The following is an 8,182-nucleotide window of genomic DNA, read 5'->3' on the forward strand; positions in this document are numbered from 1 at the left end:
TACCTTGGGTGGCGGTGTTGATCTTGATGATGTAGTTGAACTTGTGTGGGTAGCTCAAGGTTGATGTAGCCCATCAAGAGTTGGGAGCACCCTTTGGATTTTGAGTTCATCTACCTACATGGGTTAGTTTTCGCAAGGAAGAGCACTTGTGTATCCAACATGACAATCATGAAACTCAACATAGAATTTGTCAAAGGATATGTTTGAAAGGTTTCGTGCTTCCTTGTCATCAACCACCATTGTGTAGAGACTTGGTGATGTAGAGATTGCTCAAGATGTGAGTGAGTTGCAATCTCATAGAATTGGATTCGTCCAAGTACCTACAAGGGTCAGATAACATGCAAGATGCAAATTTTCAAGACATAAGATAATCATCAAAATATCAAGTGATTAGTCGTAAGCTCAAGTATTGCATGTATCCAATGGAGTTCCTACTCCAAGTTTGAAGCATCAATGATGTTCAATTCACCTCTTAACCTGCAAAACAGTTTCTCATCAAGTGGTTTAGTGAATATATCCGCTAATTGCTTATTGGTGCGAACATGCTTAAGGTTTATGTCACCCTTAGCAACGTGATCTCGAATGAAATGATGAAAAACTTCAATATGCTTAGTTCGAGAGTGTTGCATGGGATTGTGAGCAATCTTGATAGCACTTTCATTGTCACAAAGTAATGGAACATGTTTCACATATATCCCATAATCTTTAAGAGTTTGGGTCATCCAGAGTAATTGAGCACAACATGAACTAGAGGCAATGTATTCCGCTTCAGCGGTGGATAAGGATACCGAGTTTTGTTTCTTGGAAGACCAAGACACAAGAGATCTACCAAGGAATTGACAAGTACCTGAAGTGGACTTTGATGGGGTCATGTACCTAGGGTAGGGTCACAGACCTGATCTAAGTACCCTGCCCAAGGACACCCTTAGAAGAGGTCACCTTCCAGTCGACCAACGAGGGACTCACTCGACTGACTTGAAGGACTCGACCACGAAGACTCACTCGACTACCAGGAGGTCAAAAGGCACTCTGCACTGCAACGGCCTGTAGTTAAGTAGACTTTATGATAGTTAAGACACTTTATGTGGGACGTTACCAGTAATGCCCCAGACTAAATACACCTTAAACCCTTCATTACGTGGGTTGGCTGGGGTCCTGGCGCACTCTATATAAGCCACCCCCCTCCACAGGCAGAAGGGTTCGGCATCCGGTAATTCATATACACATAATCCACTCGACCGCCTCCGGGCTCCGAGACGTAGGGCTTTTACTTCCTCCGAGAAGGGCCTGAACTCGTACATCTCTTGTGTTTACAACCTCTCCATAGCTAGGACCTTGCCTCTCCATACCTACCCCCCACTCTACTGTCAGACTTAGAACCACGACAGTTGGCGCCCACCTTGGGGCAGGTGTTTTAGCGATTTTGTGGAGAAGTTGCGGTTCTTCCGAGTACTTTCATCATGATGACTGCTGGAGTTTTGGTTGAGGGTCGAGAGATCCGTCTCGGTGATCTCACCTTCGTCGCCGACGACTCCGCCTGGCTCCAGCAGGCTCCACTCGACGTTGATGCGCTCCCCGTCCGCGGTGCGACGCATTTTCGCGCATGTGTCCACGGCGTTCTGCTGCGGCAACCGTCGACTCCGTATCGGTCGACTCCCCCATCGACCACCCTCCCGGTCTCCCGCCAGCGCAAGCGCTCGGGCCGGTCGAGGCTTCAGCGGTGGGTGAGGCACGCGGTGGCTCGCCAGATGGCCACCACCCAAGTTGCGGCAATCGAGCCCGATGAATCTCTCTACGGCCTGTTCGATCTGTCGACTGGCTCCGTAGAGACTGCATCCGAGTGCGATAGCAGTGATCCAGCGGCGGAAATCCTGATGGTCGACGGGCCCCGCAGTCCCCCTGGCTTCGCCCGTGATGGTGGGGCAGGCGACGGAGGCGACCCCGCACGAGACCACGAAGAATACCAGCCCGAGCCACTCGACTCTCTGCAAAGAGAGGAACTTCGCCGCAGGAACGTGGATGTCCTGCGTACTCCCATCGCAGGAGAAACCCCCAAGGCTCGCGCCTTGGAGGAGGCTCGTTTAGCCAATTTGGCCGAACACACTCGACTGGAGAATCTTCAGCGAGCACTCGACGAGCGCGCGCGGCAACGGGTTCCCGACACCAGTCGACATCAACTCTTCCCGCCGACTCAGGTATATCGAACCCCAATCCAAAATTTAGCAGTTGCGACCCGTATAGCAGAGTCCATCCAGCCCTCTCAGTCGGAAGCTGGCAGAGGCTTGATGCAGATCAGGGATCTGCTCCGGGCAGCAGGAGATCAGAATTCGGCCGTGTCGCAGTCGCGCAACAGAATTCACAGTCGATCCGACGCTGCGAATACGGTTCAGTCGGCTCACAGCCCCAGATCGCCTCCGCGGCGTGAAGGGCGCGAGAATCGGCGAGACCAATATGGTGACCGACTCGACCGAGATGATAGGTGTCGAGTGCCCAATTCCCCTCCGAGGGGTGGGTCTTACGCTCCTCGGCAGCAAGATGACAGACGTCAGCTCAGTGCGGGGCGAAGAGTTCTAGTCGACCCCAGAGAACCAGGCTTTGATGCGCGATCCATTATCGTGCAAGGCTTAGTCGACCGGAACAGAGCCCATCAAGGTGGACTTGATAGAGATGCGCCCACAAGCAGTCGAGTGCATGTTTCTGGTCCTGAATGTTTCAGCAGAGCTATCAGAGCCGCAGTTATCCCTCCCAATTTCAGGTTGGCAACAGGAGTCAGCAAGTTCACTGGTGAGTCTAAGCCTGAAACTTGGCTTGAAGACTACCGAGTGGCGGTTCAGATTGGTGGTGGGAACGACGAGGTGGCCATGAAGCATTTTCCCCTCATGCTGGAAGGTTCTGCCAGGGCATGGTTGACTCAATTACCTCCTAGCAGCATTTACACTTGGGAAGATCTGTCCCGAGTGTTCATCAGAATGTTTGAAGGAACTTGCAAGCGACCGGCTGGATTGACGGAGCTGCAAGTCTGCATGCAGAAGAACAATGAGACTCCCAGGGAGTATATTCAGAGATGGATCACTTTGCACCATACTGTGGAGAATGTGTCTGATCATCAGGCAGTCTGCGCCTTTAAGGATGGTGTCAAGAATAGAGAATTGAGTTTGAAATTTGGTCGAACCGGTGACATGACCTTGAGTCGGATGATGGAGATTGCTACCAAGTACGCCAACGGCGAAGAAGAAGACCGGCTCCGAAGCGGCAAGCACAAGCCGAGTCAGTCGGAAAAGGGAAACACCAGTCGGAAACAGAAGCGGAAGGCTGAACCGGCAGCTCCTGGAGAGGCTCTGGTCGTGACTCAGGGAAAGTTTAAAGGGAAACCAAAAGGATCCTGGAACCCTAAGAAGGTAAAGGATAAGGAAGGGAACGACGTGATGGATATGCCGTGTCACATCCACACGAAGAAAGACGAAGAGGGGAATATCATCTACCCGAAGCATACCACTCGCCAATGTCGACTCCTGATCCAGCAGTTTCAGGGAAAACAGTCTAAGGACAAGGAGAAGGAGTCGGACAAGCCCGCAGACAAGGAGGACAGTGAGGAAGGATATCCACATATCAACTCCACTCTGATGATCTTTGCAGATGTGGAAAGCAAGAGTCGATTGAAAGTCATTAACCGAGAGGTGAACATGGTCGCCCCAGCAAAAGCAAATTAGCTGAGATGGTCCCAAACACCCATCACATTCGACCAATCTGATCACCCGACTCATATTGCCACCCCTGGGAGGCAAGCTTTGGTAGTCGATCCAGTTGTCGAAGGCACTCGACTGACAAAAGTGCTGATGGACGGTGGTAGTGGGCTGAATTTGTTGTATGCAGACACGCTGAAAGGAATGGGCATTCCGATGTCCCGACTGAGCACCAGTAACATGAGCTTTCATGGAGTTATACCAGGGAAGAAAGCCGAGTCACTCGGCCAAATAGCTCTAGACGTGGTGTTTGGTGATTCGAAACATTTTCGCAAAGAGAAGTTGACGTTTGAGGTCGTGGATTTTCAGAGTGCATATCATGCCATTTTGGGGAGACCAGCTTATGCACGGTTCATGGCTCGACCATGTTACGTGTACCTCAAATTGAAGATGCCCGGCCCCAAAGGAGTGATCACTGTCACCGGTGATCGGAAAAAGGCAGAAGAGTGCTTTCAGAAGGGCTCAAAGATTGCCGATTCCCAGGTGACAGCAGTCGAGTTCGAAGAATACAAGCAAACGCAGATCCGAGTGATTTGCTGCGATCCAAGAAACCCGCCACAGAATCTGCATTTCAGTCGTCTGGTGAGACAAAGCCTGTTCACATTCACCCGACCGACCCCGATGCAGCTCCGACCCACATCTCCACAACACTCGACCCGAAATAGGAAGAAACGCTCATCCAGTTCCTCCGTGAGAACTGGGACATTTTTGCATGGAAGCCCGCTGACATGCCAGGTGTTCCCAGGGGACTGGCTGAGCATCGCCTAAGAGTCGACTCATCTGCAAAACCAGTCAAAGAGCATCTTCGGTGGTCCGTCGTCCAGAAGAGAAAAGCCATTGGTGAGGAAGTGGCTCGACTGTTGGCGGCAGGATTTATCCGAGAGATATACCACTCCAAGTGGCTCGCTAATGTTGTCATGGTTCCTAAGAAGGACAAATCGCTCCGAATGTGCATTGATTTCAAGCACATCAACCGGGCTTGCCCGAAAGATCATTTTCCTCTCCCTCGCATAGATCAAATTGTTGACTCGACCGTGGGATGCGAGAGACTGTCTTTTCTAGACGCCTACTCCGGGTACCACCAGATCCGTCTGTACGGACCCGACGAGGTAAAAACAGCTTTCATCACTCCATTCGGGTGCTTCTGCTATATCACCATGCCATTCGGCCTCAAGAATGCCGGAGCCACATTTATGCGAATGATTCAGAAGTGTCTTCTCACTCAAATTAGTCGGAATGTGGAAGCGTATATGGATGATATCGTCGTCAAGTCACGAAAAGGTTCCGACCTGCTCGCTGACCTCGCCGAAACATTTGCCAACCTCAGAAGGTATGATATCAAGCTCAATCCATCAAAGTGCACATTTGGAGTTCCTGGTGGCAAGTTACTCGGTTTTCTCGTTTCCGAGCGAGGAATCGACGCTAATCCAGAGAAGATCGGCACTATTCTCCGAATGAAACGCCCTGTGTGAGTGCACGATGTCCAGAAGCTTACTGGATACTTGGCCGCATTAAGTCGATTCATCTCACGACTCAGTGAAAAGGCATTGCCTCTTTATCGACTGATGAAGAAGGCAGACAAGTTCGAGTGGACTCCAGAAGCTGATGCAGCGTTTGCCGAGCTAAAAGCTCTGCTCTCCACCCAGCCGGTGCTTGCTGCTCCAATCAGCAAAGAGCCTCTGCTGCTCTATATCGCAGCCACAGGACAAGTCGTCAGTACTGTGCTTACGATCGAGCGGGAAGAAGAAGGAAAAGCTCTCAAAGTTCAGCGCCCAGTGTATTATTTGTCTGAAGTCTTGACTCCATCCAAGCAGAGATATCCTCATTATCAGAAGCTTGTGTATGGAATATACATGACCACAAAGAAGGTTGCTCATTATTTCTCTGATCATTCCATCACAGTCGTCAGCGACGCTCCACTATCAGAGATTTTGCACAACAGAGATGCAACTGGTCGAGTGGCTAAATGGGCGATTGAACTTCTTCCCCTTGATATCAAGTTTGAGGCAAAGAAAGCCATTAAGTCCCAGGCAATAGCAGATTTCCTCGCCGAGTGGATTGAACAGCAGCAGCCGACTGAAGTTCACTCGGAGCATTGGACCATGTTCTTTGATGGCTCTAAAATGTTGAATGGTTCCGGTGCTGGGGTTGTCCTGGTTTCCCCCAGAGGAGATAAGCTCAGATATGTGCTCCAGATTCACTTTGATTCCTCCAACAATGAGGCAGAATATGAGGCCCTCTTATACGGATTGCGCATGGCCATTTCACTCGGCGTCCGTCGCCTGATGGTCTATGGCGACTCGGATTTAGTGGTCAACCAAGTGATGAAGGAGTGGGACGTGAGAAGCCCAGCCATGACTGGATACTGCAGTGCAGTGAGGAAGCTGGAAAAGAAGTTCGAGGGGTTGGAGCTCCATCATATACCCCGACTGAAAAATCAAGCAGCTGATGATCTAGCAAAGATAGGTTCCAAGAGAGAAGCCATTCCGAGTGGTGTGTTCTTGGAGCATATACACACTCCGTCAGTCAAAGAAGATCCTTTCACCGAAGAAGCTCCACAACCCAAGAGTGCCACAGATCCGACTGAGGTTGAAGTCCCAGCAGTGGTCGACTTGGTCATGGAGGTCTTGGTGGTCATTCCCGACTGGATAGTTCCATATATCGCGTATATCCTGAGAAAAGAGCTCCCGGAGGATGAGGAAGAGGCTCGACAGATCGTCCGTCGATCTAAGGCCTTTACCGTAATCAAAGGACAATTATACAGAGAAAGCGCGACTGGAGTTGGTCAGAAGTGCATAACACCAGAAGAAGGTCGAATCATCCTCAATGATATCCACTCGGGAACCTGTGGTCATCATGCGTCCTCTCGGACCATTGTGGCCAAAGCCTACCGAGCCGGATTTTACTGGCCAAAGGCGAATGAGATGGCAAAGGAAATAGTGGATAAGTGCGAGGGATGTCAGTTCTACTCGAATATGTCGCACAAGCCTGCATCGGCTCTGAAGATCATCCCACTCGTCTGGCCTTTCGCAGTATGGGGGTTGGACATGGTCGGTCCTTTGAGAACAGGGCGAAGTGGTTTCACGCATGTACTGGTGGCAGTCGACAAATTCACCAAGTGGATTGAGGCTAAACCAATCAAGAGCCTTGACGCCGGTGCTGCTGTTAGCTTCATCAGGGAACTAATATTCAGATATGGAGTCCCGCACAGCATCATTACGGATAATGGGTCGAACTTTGACTCGGAGGAATTCAGAGATTTCCGTAACTCTCAAGGCACGCGAGTCGACTACGCTTCAGTCGCTCATCCGCAGTCGAATGGACAAGCAGAGCGAGCCAATGGCCTGATTCTCAAGGGATTGAAACCCCGACTAATGCGTGATCTCAAGCATGCAGCTGGAGCTTGGGTTGACGAACTTCCCTCGGTGCTTTGGGGACTGCGGACCACACCTAATCGGTCGACCAGAAGAACCCCATTATTCTTGGTCTACGGAGCTGAAGCAGTCTTGCCGAGTGATCTTCTCCACAATGCTCCTCGAGTTGAAATCTACAACGAAGCAGAAGCTGAACAAGCGCGGCAGGACGCAGTCGACCTTTTAGAGGAAGAAAGGGAGATGGCTCTGATCCGGTCGACCATCTACCAACAAGATTTGCGTCGTTTCCACGCCAGAAATGTGAGGGGTCGAGCCTTCCAGGAAGGAGATTTAGTTCTCCGAGTGGATCAGAAGAAACAACACAAGCTTGCTCCTTCTTGGGAAGGACCCTTCATCGTCACCAAAGTTCTCCACAACGGGGTGTACCATCTTTACAACGTCGAGCATAATATCGACGAGCCCCGAGCTTGGAACGCGGAACTACTCCGCCCATTTTTCACTTAAGTTTAATCACTCGGATGAGTTGCAATAAAGTACTTCTGTAGTCCATGGACCTCAAGATAATAGTGTCATAGTTCCTCCATAATTTTTGTCACTTTTTATTTTGTCCAATAAAATTTCCCCTCAGTGGGTGACTTAGCCGCGAATCCGTTTCGCCTAAGTTTGTAAAAATCCTCTGAGTGGTGAGTCAGACTCCCACTCGGAGGCTTAGCTGCGAATCCGTTTCGCCTAAGATTAAATAAAATCCTACCGAGTGGTAAGCCAGACTTCCACTCGGAGGCTTAGCTGCAGTCCAAGCACTCGCCTAAGTTATGAAAATCCTACCGAGTGAAGAGCAAACCTCTCACTCGGGGGCTTAGCTGCAGCCCAGTGCTCGCCTAAGATTAAATAAAATCCTACCGAGTGGTAAGCCAGACTTCCACTCGGGGGCTTAGCTGCAGCCCAGTGCTCGCCTAAGATTAAATAAAATCCTACCGAGTGGTAAGCCAGACTTCCACTCGGAGGCTTAGCTGCAGTCCAAGTACTCGCCTAAGTTATGAAAAATCCTACCGAGTGGTAAGCCAG

Source organism: Triticum dicoccoides, chromosome 1A, assembly GCF_002162155.2.
Source record: "Triticum dicoccoides isolate Atlit2015 ecotype Zavitan chromosome 1A, WEW_v2.0, whole genome shotgun sequence".
Classification (NCBI taxonomy): domain Eukaryota; kingdom Viridiplantae; phylum Streptophyta; class Magnoliopsida; order Poales; family Poaceae; genus Triticum; species Triticum dicoccoides.